We start from the raw sequence: 13,957 nt of genomic DNA on the forward strand, positions 1-13,957 counted from the left end.
ATGATGATAGAAAACCTGTCCCATTCTTCATTTCAGGCATCTCCAACCCCAAAACATTAAAAATCTCTATTGTTACTTTGACTTTTTAACAATTCTGTGACTTTTTGAACTTTCACTGAAGTTGCTATTCTACTTATATATTGTCATTCGTCTTTATCATTTCAATGTTCTTTCGCTAATGATAAACAATTTGTCAGTTTATAAATGCCTTCAATTTGAATTGAAATTTAAACTTAAACTAAAAGACTTTAAAAGAAAAAAATGTTATTTTTTGTAATGGGAAATCAATTTATTTTAGAGTGAATAAACGAATACATAATTTCAAACTAAACTAAACTTAACCTCCTAAATGTGTTTATCTGTCAGTTTTGTTGAAAAATGATATAAAGAAAAAAAAAATTGATTTGACGACGTGTTTTCATTGTATAAGTACGATTTTGAATAATAAAGTTATATTTTGAACCAAAGTATAGGATAAAATTAATTGCAAAATACCACATTGAAGTTGGAGGAGAAATTGTGCATTGACACATTATCGGGAAACCTCTGTGGTTTTTGTTTGGGTTTGAAGTGCACTAACATTTTCTATTTTGACACTAATGATCCACACCTGAGGATGGAATATATCAAGTTTATACACATACATAGCAGTGTGTTTATTACGAATGAATAATAGAAAGAGATTTAAAAAGAAGAAAATGTAATCAGCATTTTTTAAATCAGCACAAAACTCTTTAGATATAAAATTTAACCACAAGATTTTCTGTCTACGAGCATGATCAATTCATCGGGCGCAGGGTGGGCATGACCGGTCAACAGGGGATGTTAACTCCTCTTGGGCACCTGATCCTCCCTCTGGAAATTCCAGGGGTCCGGTTTTTATGTTTCATTCATAGATTAAATTTTTTTAAAAAGTTTTAAGTTTTAATCAGATCGATCATTGCTCATTATCTTTACCATTTTCCATACATTCATATGAAGATAACAAACAATACAGAAGATCAAAGTTCAACGAAACAATACAAATCAGGAGCAGAGCAAAGGCGGATCTCTAAAACATCAGAGGTGGGATCAAGTGCCATGGGAGAGTAAACGTCCCCTTACGACCGGCCACATCAGAAGTGTGCGATATCTGGTAAACGGATAACAATGCAGTGTGAAAAGAATGATCCGACAATTTACATGTCTATTAAAAACTTCAATCTTTCTCTTGACGATAGATACTGCATATCCATCTTTGATGGAGTATGTACAACACATCTTCTAATTGATACCAACGAGATAATGTAACTTTCCAGCCCCTTTAAGAAAATCAAATGACCCTTTGCCTTGTTGATGTTTTTTTAAATTATTTTTCAGGACGGTCACGTATACCGCAATGTTAAGCTTAGTTCAAGGAAAGACAACTTTTTTATTAGTTAACATTTTCCTAGCAAATAAGAAGTTATACGAAAAACAATAATAAATGCAGTGACCGCTCTTGTGGTCTCTTGTTATATTTTAATGTACATATTAACAGAATTATTTATACAGCTATATGATAAAACCCAACGCTCTAACAGGTATGTAGATTAATTGCTGCTTTTGCCTCTCTGTATCGTGTTTGATAATTTGTAAAGGTAATTATTTAAATTCCCTGACAGCCAACCCCCACTTTCAAAAATGCTAACAAAAGTTTCTAATAAGGTAAAATGAAAAGGAATTGGTATAACATTACGTAATTTAAACAAGTAAAGGTGCCCCCTTAACAAGGGTGTCATGGATTATATAATTTATCTTTTATACTTCATATTCTTAAGTATGAAATATTATGTGGTATGTATCATAAATAATGATAAAGGACTTCCTATTGGTGCCTCATAGACTTACGAGATTAAGAGTTGAAGCAGTTGTACATTAACATATATACATTTGTGTACGTTCGTAATCTGCATCTGGTACATGTACATATGTATAATTCTCTCCCTGGCTGCTTAACTTATTAATACAAATCACTTATCTTATATTTCTGATTTCTGAAAACATTTATTTTTGCAAGTAAATGGAACAATTGATATATATGTATTATTTTTGCGAACCTCTGATTTAATCAGTAAAAAAATATTATTTTATTATTCGCGATAACTTTTCTGATGTTGATTCAATTTATGAAAAGTGTGCAAAAATAAATTTATAAAAAAGTAGGTCATTTTAACCGAAGTAAGTCAAGTACCGGTAGGTCATCCATCGGGAATATTATACTTAGTTACATGTAAATGGATGATTTTTTTTTCTTTCCAGTATTTTAAACCAGTTTTTGATCCTCCTTTTTTTCAAAGAGAATCATCTTTAAATAAATTGAAAACTATTTTTCATAGGGGAAAATAGTGAATATTATACTAAGTATAATAGGAATAGAAAATAATAGAAAAATAGGGAAGATTATACTTAGTTACATGTAAATGGATGATTTTTTTTTCTTTCCAGTGTTTTAACCAGTTTTTGATTCTTTTTTATTTCTTCCTTCTTAGTATAATAGGAATAGAAAATAATAGAAAAATAGGGAATATTATATTTAGTTACAAGTAAATGGATGATTTTTTTCTTTCCAGTATTTTAAACCAGTTTTTGATCCTTTTTTTTCAAAGAAAATCAATAAATTGAAAACGATTTTTTTTTCATTATCAAAGATAATTGATTTTAATGAAACAGATATTTATTAGTTCAATGTTCATTTACAACTCACTGTTAGATTTGAAATTAAAAAAAAAAGAATTGTTTCTGTCCCAGATTTAACAGGATATTACTATAACATATCGCGAAAATGCAATGCTTGATATAATGACCTTGGTTACAATTATGATGACTGGATACTTTCAAATTGTTTGGCCATTATTTTCATATCATATTGACCGCAGATTTTCTGTAATTTTTTCGATCATGACAAAGAGCACACTGTCGATGCGACCTGTCAACAGCAGATGCTTACTTCTCCATGGCACCTTATCCCACTGGAATTTTTACTGTCGTTGATCTTCGAAATTATTTTCACACCTATTATCATCTTTTGTGAGTTTCATTCAGAGACTGTTATGCAGTATCCATTTAGATACCTAGTGTACACTTTAGATTTATTCACTTTGGGATTAGGATTATGATATCAATATGCAATATATCTGGCCAAAGGTTAGACATTAAACATTTTTAAAAAAGTCTTTCATACACACAGTGGAATGATAAATGATATTTGTGACTATAACAAGCCTAAAATACACTGAATATTTTTATCATTGTAACCTTTACAATATTTATCAAGGAAAGACAGCTATGCATAATCAGTTATTTTTAATACTTAAGTCGGTAATTATGTTCCCCAAACGAAGTTGGGGAACATATTGTTTTTACTCTGTTTCTTATTATTATTATTATTATTATTATTTTATTTTTCTTCTTCCTGGAAAATTTTTATCTTGTAAACTACACATTGGACTAAGGTAAAATGTTTTTAGGGTCAGTAGACATGTTATGTAGATTTGCCAAACGAAGGTCATTTTGCGCGCACGTGCTTGCAAGAGCGCGCACGTGCAACACGTGAAATGACCAATATAATGTATATTGCCGTAACTATTCTATTTTTTGATGAAATGTTTTGAAACTCATAATGTAAGGATATAGTAGTAGTATAGACAAGATGGCATGGTCAAAGTAGCAAGATCTCACGCGCATGCACGTGCGCTTGCTCTGATTGGCTGAAACAAAAGTCTCAATATCTTTCTTGTTTCTTGTCATAATCATTTGAAATTTTGAACATAGTCCTACATTATAAAGATCTACAGCATGATATATAAAAATTTTCATGAAAGCTTGCGCATGCGCGCGTGCTGCAATCTGATTGGTTGAAACATTAAATGGCTATATCTCCGTTGTTTTTGGATGAAATGCTTTGAAATTTAAAACATAGTCATGCATTAGGATATCCTACAATATGTTATAGAAAAAAATTATGAAGTCACGCGCATGCACGTTTGCTGCAATCTGATTGGCTGAAACTTTAAATGGCTATATCTTCTTTGTTTTTAGACGAAATGTTTGGAATTTTGAAATACAGTCATTCATTAAGATAACCTTTAATATGATAAAGATAAAAATTCATGAAATCACGTGCATGCATGTGTGCTGCAATCTGATTGGCTGAAACTTCAAATGGCTATAACTCCCTTGTTTTTCAACCAAACAGGATGGGATTTAGAACATAGATAAATATAAGGGCTACAAGAAGGTGTAGTCATCATGCACATGCATGCACGTGCATGCACATGAGATGGGTAAAATTTAAAATGCACTTGATGAATGTATTTTTTAATACTTTTGGATTGAATGCTTTGATATTAAGTATATAAAAATAAATAGATAGTGTAGACAAGATAATATGTTCGTTACGCACATGAACACGCGTGCAATGCTTAAATTTAAATATATTTTGTATTCTACTGGAAAGACCTTGATTAAGTCTAAATTCCATAAAGTATTTCTTATTTAATAGAGATTACAGGGAATATGGCACCAAAAGGGAGTTGGGGAGCGTTTGGGGAACATCTGTAACGGTTCCCGTTACAATTAGCACTAGTTCATTGTTGCATTCAATAAAAAAAACTTACTTGTCAAAGTTTAAATCTCCAGTGACTTAATGATACAGAATAGAAAATGCGCCTATATCTGGTATCTAGTTAAGTCCCTTTAATTACACTCTGCTTTAAAAACAAATTTGAAAATGGTCTTTAGAACTAGATGTTGTCTGCCTTCTTCACCTTTCTATGTTGTATGTCAAACCATTCTCCTAGATTGCCTAATTAACATAATTCTAAATTTGGAAACAGAACGAGGCCCGTACATGTAGGAAAAGGGGTTCCTAAAATGTGATTTGTTGAATAATTAGACATTGAAATGAGCATTTGATATTTTTTAGGAAGGGGAAGTTCCTTAAAGGATACCACTAATAGAAAATTAATTAGCAATAACTGAATTAATTTGTGTAAACAACATTTTTCCCTTGTCTCCGTATCATAACTCAAGTGTTTCAGGCATGATTAGTTATCTTCATAAACATATATATTGTATACGCAATTCCTGTCTTAACTTTCAAGCTGGCCATAAAATTGACAATTATAATTTGTTTGACAACTTCATAAACTTTTACTGCAGTAAAGATTGGGATATTTATATAGCATAAAAACAACTGATGCGTGGATTTTTCTGAATCCACCTTGTCTTATACTCATGGCAAATTCTTGTAATGTATAAAGTACAAATTTGGTATTTTGAAAGGAGTAATTTTGTTACTTTTTTCAAAACAGATCTCTTTTAAACTAAAAAATGTGATAAAAAAATCCGATAAATGAAGCATCCTTTTGAGAAATTGGCAAATTTTATGCTATAGATGCCCTCAGTTTCAGTCATTAAATTTTAGGCAAGGCAATATAATTTTTGGTACCATATGATATAATTCATATAGGATGTTTTGAAACACAGCTAATAATGATACGTCATTACACAAATTTTTGCTGCATAACTGGCATGCAGTTGTTTACTTTCTTAAATATAAATGTAATTACAGTCAAATATTATGTCTGAGATTAGAGATGAGTGCTGAAATTTAATGCAGAAAAATTATATTCTCTTATGTTGTATTAAATCTTTGTCAATTTGTCATATGTGATGGTTATTCTTTTTAATTTAAAAACCTCAGAATTTTAGTATTTTTGTAAGATGGGACCAAGAAGTCATTTCCTTGAAATTTAAATAAGTTAAGGTTTTTTAATCTCTCTTTTACATTCTTAAGCAGAACAATAGCTCAAGTAAATGAATTTCCAAGAGATAAACGTGATTCTTGTTTTTTCATTAAATTATGCCATATTCAACTTTAATTTGAACATAGAAAAGTCTTCTTTGAATGTAGCCTTAAAAATACTAATTAAGACCATGATATTCTCTTCAAAACATTTTAAATACTAATTTAGACTATGATATTCTCTCTTCTCTTCAGAATATTATAAATTTTACACTATTTCTTATTTACAAATAAAGCTTACTAATTTAAAATAAATCATGATATATATTATGAATGCAATCTATAAAAAGTCATTTTCATTAGGTAAACATAAAACTGAATTTTATGATTCGTGGCAAAACTTTTCCTTTTTCTTTTTTTGAGGAGGGGGGTTCAACATCTGCTTATAAGCAAGAAAAGGGTCGGTAAATTATATAAGTAAATCGATATACATAATTTGTAAACTCGTTTTTGCATTAAATGTTTGAAGTATAGCATAAAAAACTGAACATCTGAAGGACCTAATACTGTTCTAATGCCACACTTACCTGGAACGCTCCTGCTCTGAATCCACAGGTGTTTGTAACAAATTGAAAATTATCCTTATTTGCATAATAAATTAATAAGCATAGAACAAGCGTTGTCATTAGAAAATGTCATCCACAAGAATAGACTTAATATATTGTGCACTTTTGCACTGAATTTGTGTTTCGTAAGACAGAGTGTATAATATACATTATAAAAGCTCCCCCCCCCCCCCCCCGGCTTAAAAAAAGGAGGGTATAATATAATGATCAGGATGTCCGTCCGTCTGTAAGTCCGTCCGTTACGTCTGTTTCGCTTCGGGGTATCCTTCTCTAATCTGCAATACCTCTTATACCAATGAATGAAAAACAATACTTTCACAGAATCGTTGTCACATACATGTAGTGACATTTTGCACATATTCTTTTACTTTTTGTCGGACCCTCATTTTGAGCTTTCAATAGCAAAATAAGGACAATGATATTCTATCTTTAATACTGAAGGGTACTCATCCCTTATCCGCAACTCCTCATATACCACCGAATAAAATTAAATGATACTTTCAAAGATTTTTTTTATAACATAATGTCATTATGCACCTCCTATTTGACTATATTTGATCTGACACTTATTTTGGGCCCCCTGGGCAAAACAAGGACTTTGCCATAATAATCATATTAGAGGCGAGAGGTATAATTTAGTGAACTCAGTGCTCACAGTACCTCTAGTTTATTTATAAATTCCTCAACATCATATTAATCCTCTAGAACTTCTCTCATTCGGATGATTTCAACTAAAATTTATCAAAACATCCATTGAATTCATATTTGTTCAGCTATCCTTCCGTATTTCATTAAAACGGAAGCGATAAAGGATTTACAAAGACTATATGAACAAAATGTTATGGTTCCAGCTGACAAAGCTTGTTATAATGTCGTCTTTATTTGTTAGGCTCAATATTGCCGACAACTGTATTTAAAAAGAATTTGGCTGAAATTCTACATCTGGGTTGAAGACAGACCAAAGAACATTAAAAAAAATTTAAAATATAAAACTTTTCAAAAGTCATTTACATCAAAATATAATTATATACAGGGTGTCCCAAAACATATGTTACACTTTTAATCACCTATAACTTTATCAAATTAAAAGCATTCAACAAATATATTTTGTCAACTTATAATGTATATTTGTTAGCATACATTTTATCTGACAAACTTTCGAGAACTTTCTATTCAAGAGTCAGGTAATTATGATGTCCTAATGATGTCATCATATTTTGATATGGAATCATGTGAAGAGCTGGTAGATATTGTAAATTTTTACTATCGGTCTAAAATTGTTTTTAGTTATAAGTTAAGAAAACAACATCTTGTTATGAAACTCAACGGAATACTAATTTACATGTTTATGAAGGTATTTAAAGTTAAACTGTTGGAATATATTATATTTACAGCTTGATAAATAAAAACTTCAGGAATTGTGTTCAAATAATTTCAATTCAATGGATGTCATATGGAACTTGTTGTAAAATGACATATGTTATTCTAAAGAAAAAATATAGATGATTAATAAGGGAATTTTGGCAACTGTATGCTTCACAAAAAAATTATAACAATGTTAATATACATTTTAAATTTCATTATTGTAACTTGAGGCATAAAATTTTTATGATGGTTTAAAAGTGTAACATATGTTTTGGGACACCCTGTATCTATTCGACTTTTATGTGACCATTTCTTAATAATAAGCTTTTTGGTTGACCATTGCTTCATTAATTAGTGATCGAACTCTCGGTAATAATTTAAAGCAATATGAGCTGCATTCTTGAAAATTTTATTTCGCTTTAAAATGTGTTATTGGGATATATTTGTATGTAACTTAAAACTTTATTATCAATTAGACTAAAACAAAGCAGAAGAAAGACTTTTATATACAATCCAATATTCAGGTTTATAAAAGAAATCATCATTGTACAGGATGACAATAATGTAATTTTGATTCAATCGAAACTTATAAATAGTTCTTCAATCGCAAATATGAACAACAGGAAGTTTATTAACATTATTTTTTTCCTGTAATTTACATAGTTATTTACAATTTTGTAACAAAAAATTCCGACATCAAAGTTGCAGCTCATATTGCTTTAAAATTAGAGTATGCATTTGTATTTATGTTCCATTACACATCTTTAATAATAAAAGGCATTTCAGCTGTAAAAAAAAAATCACCAGATTCGCCAATCTTTGTACATTATTAATTGCCATGACAATATCATGTCAACAAGTGCATGGCGACCAAATTCTCGTTTACAGCCTGTTGTACTAAACTAGCCACTACAATAATGCAGCTTTAAGTGTTGGTGTATTTTAACTTTTATACAGTTTTTAAATCACAAGTTCTTTCATTTTCTGATCTTATAAGGAATTGTTATTCTTGTATTGTGTCACAGTATACATTTCCTTATAAATTATGCTCGGCCTGCTTTATTAACCTATCAGGTTGTGTACAATAAAATTGACTTCAACTTTTCGATCGTCATTTTTACTTATTTATATATGTAGCAATATTTCATTTAACTTAATATGGTGTTTAAATCTTTCAACATATTCGATACGCAAGATCATGATCTGAATACGATAAAGTTTTAAACCCAGGCAGGTTACTGACAAATAAAACTTGGTCTTACTAGGATTTCAACAAGATCACTTAAAGCCAGCATTTTGTAAATTTCATGTTTCCTATAATGACCTTGTTACAAATACCAACTTTAATTCGGTCGAATTTTGACCTGCATATTTCACAACTATTGTTAGACCTTCTTTATGCTAATAAAATTTGACTACGGAATACCTGATCAATACAAAGGTCTATAGCGGGTGTGTCCGGTCAATAGGGATACATACTACTCTTGGGCATCTGATCCCACCGCATTTCTGGATCGAATGCTGGTCGTTATCTTCGCGTATGTCATTATAGTGAATAGTCAATTTAGTTCATTTTACGTCGGGATAATTAAGAAATTGTAAAATTTACAGCGGCACAGACGGAACCACAAAAAGGTGGAAAAAAATTTTACGTTGAAATAAACGGTTTTTTGCCTCACGAACTATAAATTTTCGCATTTTTGCTTTCTATGGTATACTGTATTCTAAAGGAACTTGAAAAAGCTATTGGATATCTACAAAGAGTAAAAAAAAAACCAAAATTTCTTTAGATGGTTGTCATTAGAAAAAAAAATTGTCACAGAAGAACATGAATGAATATCACAAAAGAACAAGAATGGATATCACAAAAGAACAAGAATGGATATCACAAATTTAAAAGAATAAGAATGTATATCACAAAAGAACAAGAATAGATATTACAAAAGAACAAGAATGGATATCACAAAAGAACAAGAATGGATATTACTAAACAGCAAGAATGGATATCACAAAAGGACTAGAATGAATATTACAAAAGAATAAGAATGGATATCACAAAACAGCAAGAATGGATATCAATAAAGGACAAGAATGGATGTTACAAATTTAAAAGAACACAAATGAATATCACAAAAGAACTAGAATAGATATTACAAAACAGCAAGAATGGATATCACAAAAAGACTAGAATGAATATCCCAAAAGCACAAGAATAAATATCACAAAATAACAAGAATGGATATTACAATAGAATAAGAAAGGATATCACAAATGGGTAAGAATGGATATCACAAAAGAACAAGAATGGATATTACAAAAGAACAAGAATGGATATTACAAAAGAACAAGAATGGAAATTACAGAAGAACAAGAATGGATATTACAAAACAGCAAGAATGGATATCACACAAAAACTAGAATGGATATTACAAAAGAATAGGAATGGATATCACAAATGGGCAAGAATGGATATCACAAAGGAACAAGAATGGATATCACAAAACAATAAGACTTGATATCACATAAAGCCACAAATGGGTATCACAAAAAAAAACTTTTGTATGTCAGAGTAAACAGAATGGCTAAAACACCATGTCATGAATCGAAAAAAAAAAAAGGATTGGATATGAACTTTTGTGTTGTGTTCTAATTCTCTTCTTAGTTTACTTGTAGCAAGAAACTATTTTGATTACTTTATTCAGCTTAATCCCCACTCTTATTTATAGAGCAAATATTTATGAAAAGGAAGAAGTAGCAGTAATGGACGAAATTATTCTCATAATATGTCATTCTAAGTGGGCCTTACACGCAGATGTCTTGTTTATAATGATAAATTGCATATACGCATTAGATTTTGCTTAAAAATGTCATTAAGTGGTTTAAATAGACATCACAGTTTGTTTCTTTCTTTCGTTTTTTTTTTTTTTTTGGCTTAAGGTTTAAAAAAAATGCTGAGTGTAAAGATACATAAATAAGGATATATAGGATAGGGAAAAGAGTGTATGAAGTAAAACCTAGCCCTAGGTCACGTGGTAATTCATATCAATGTTGAAATAATTATACTTGATTCTAGATATATATTGATCACTGAGAATAAAATAACATCGCACACTCCTTATATTTATCTTTTCTCTTCAATTTATTCATAATCCTGCCTGGTATTACTACTTTATGCGTACACTGTATTATTACTCCATAGAAACACTAGTTTTGTAGCCTTTCAAGATTCTTGCCTTCTTCACTTTTTCTGATCAGCAGAAACAATTTAATTAAGAAATAAGGTATCATTTTTTGAGTTTTATTGAGATGTAAAACGGGTTGGTCACGTGATCAAATCCCATAAAGCCCGAAGGGCTTTATGGAAGATTTGATCATGTGCCAACCCGTTTTACATCTCAATAAAAGTCAAAAATGATACCTTATTACTTATATTTACCTTTGTGACTTATTCATACTTTATATTTGCCTGATTGTTACTTTTAACGTGTGAAATGCCTTAATTTTTCAAACCCAACGGCATGTATGTAATCCACTAAACGCGCGTCGACCCTTTATGACGTCACAGAGAAATTACGTCGAACGTTTATCTAAACGCACATCTATGACCTCTTGACCCCATACCTGTATTTACACAGTTATAAAAACGCTTGCCTTTAGTAGTGTTATATAAAGGAAAACATTTGCAAATGTAAATATAAGTAACTCAACCGATCATGACTTATTAAGTTTTGGATGTCCTAGCTGCTGAACTGTAGTTCTCTGCTTGAGAAAATTCGGACAGATAAAGCAGAGAGCTACAGATCCAAGCGTTGTAAAAACCTTCGATTTACGCCGACGATTTTTTGTCGCTACTCTAGGTATTTATTTCGTGTAGTCTAAACTTTCTTTGGCTTTTAAAATTGTATTCTATAATCAATTATATATTTAAGTCTTATTTTTGATACTTTATTAAAGTTTATTTACCTTTTAATGGTCCTAGACAGTCCTGTATATAGTTTTGTAATGTCAGTTTAAAAGAGTTCCGTTTCGACGTCCGTAACCCAAAACAGCCATTTTATTAGCGTTGAAAGGTAATAAAATAATCAGGAATTGAATTTAAATGTATGATTAATTATTAAATACCATTTTTAAAGCTGGGGAAAGTATAAATACAAGAAAAAATACCCGAAGTGAGCGACAAAAAAATCGTAGGCGTAAATCGACGGTTTTTACAACGCTTGGATCTGCAGCTCTCTGCTTTATCTGTCCGAATTTTCTCAAGAAGAGAGCTACAGTTCTGCAACTATGGAGGTCCGTGTTTGCTCTGCACCTATTTTGTATTTTTTCATGGATTTATGATCTTGAATACTGTTCGTTATCTTCATATGTTTCGTTCCAAACTTCACTAAAACTTAGCCATAAAGTCGGATTTTAGTATGAGACAAAAAATTCAAAACAGTAATGGTATCAATTTGTGTTTGACTTTTGCCAATGTCTCACTCAAAAGTTTGCTAAACCTGTAAAATAATTATTTCATTAAAAAATTGAAGAAATCCATAATCCATTAAACATTTAGAAACATATTCAACAAATACAAATGTTAGTTTATACTTACGTATGTGCCACATTTTCTATGAACAAAGAAAACATAGGACTACTGTGCTCTGGGTCAGTAAGACAAACGCAGCCATAATCCTTTATTTGCAAACGAAAAATACACCACAGCAGAAGCTTTTTCTGGACAGAAAATTTATTTCCTATGAAAAATTACTCTACATTTAAGTGTCCCTGCATTACGATCGTTTGTTCCTGTGACAAACGAGGCAAGCAAAACAATTACTTAAAGGATGACAGCAATTTTATTAAAAAATAAAATAAAACATGCAACGAAATTGCTGGTGTGCGAATTAAATTTCTAAGCAAGCATTTTTGTAATACATCCTACTGCTATAACATCTATCTAAAGAATTCTGATTTAACATTTAAAGAAATTTGAGATCATTTTGTCTGATAATTAAGTTGAGGTATTAAAAATAAATAGTAAGGAAGATGATGGGTTTTTTGTTCTTTAGTACCATTTATGGTTTCATTTGGTCTCATTTTAATACACATAAATGAACTGTTATGTCAACAGCTTGTTTGTAAGATACTTGGATACAATTAAAAAGAAACGATTATATTTCAAGAGATTATATTTTAAGTTATGACATAAACATCCATTACAGACAAGAACACTGTAATGTGTAATATATGTATGACTATATTACGTATTAAACAATGATGCAAACAACAAAATAATTAAAATCTTATTAAAATTTATTCCTGCATATCTTACATCCAACAAATCGTAGTAGTTCTTTCATCAAGTGTAAAAGTTTTTTTTTTTTGAAAGATTGTCTTTACCTTTCTTACAATTAAATATATAAACATTTACTTTGTCAAAAAATTATATATTTTAATTTAAAAATGCTTATATTAAAACGCTTAAATCATCTTCAAAAGAATTTTACATATTTTTTCCCTATTCAGTAACACAAATTCTGTATAAATTATGAAAATCAAAATTATATGTAGGCTACAGATTAAAGAATATAACACAAAGTCTGTCCATAAAAAATAAATCAAGAAAATCAAAATTACATGTAGGCTACACATAAAAGAAATGTCGATATAAACAGTATATCCTTACATCGTCTTAAGCAATACGTTGCCGTTTGATACACGCTTTAAAGTATACATCAAGTATATGTGCTTGTTAGTTCATCATATTGTTTTATTGTTAGTTTGCCATCAAATTTTAAATATGTGCCATCACAAGCAATAGTCATTAGTGAAATGTTTCACCTATATTAACCTATATTAATTTTTATTAAAACACTATTCTAAGTAATCAAGTCCAATAAAATTGACACTTTAACTTAAAAATAAACTAAAGGTTCTGTGAGCACTGAGTTCACAAAATGATACCCCCACCCCCACAGCGCGCCTCCCATATGATTTTAGTAGCAAAATCCTTGTTTTGCCCTCGGAGACCCCAAATAAGCGTCAGATCAAAAAGTAAAATAAATGGTGCACAATAACATTATGTTATAAAGAATTTGTGAAAGCATCATACAATTTAATTCAGTGATGTAGGAGGAGTTGCGGATAAGAGATGGATATCCTTCAGTATTATAGAAGGAATGACAGTGTCCTTGTTTTGCCATGAGAAACCCGAAAA

At 30.3% G+C, this 13,957-nt stretch overlaps 1 protein-coding gene across 2 annotated transcripts in view; it reads right to left on the bottom strand.

Moving 5' to 3' along the window:
• The window catches only part of LOC134243000 (A disintegrin and metalloproteinase with thrombospondin motifs like), a 32,236-nt gene extending 19,705 nt beyond the window's left edge, over window positions 1-12,531 (bottom strand). The window contains exon 1 of one of the 2 annotated variants that reach the window (XM_062725210.1): window positions 12,353-12,531. The gene's annotated coding sequence lies outside the window, so the exon portion shown is untranslated. Of the gene's footprint in view, window positions 1-4,637; window positions 4,778-12,352 lie in introns of those variants that run through there. The other variant, XM_062725218.1, reaches the window with a different exon arrangement.
• Window positions 12,532-13,957: the final 1,426 nt, after the last annotated feature.

The sequence above is a fragment of the Saccostrea cucullata genome, unplaced genomic scaffold (genome assembly GCF_032062105.1).
Source record: "Saccostrea cucullata isolate Sc308-1 unplaced genomic scaffold, CSIRO_AGI_Scuc_v1 ctg702, whole genome shotgun sequence".
Classification (NCBI taxonomy): Eukaryota; Metazoa; Mollusca; class Bivalvia; order Ostreida; family Ostreidae; genus Saccostrea; species Saccostrea cuccullata.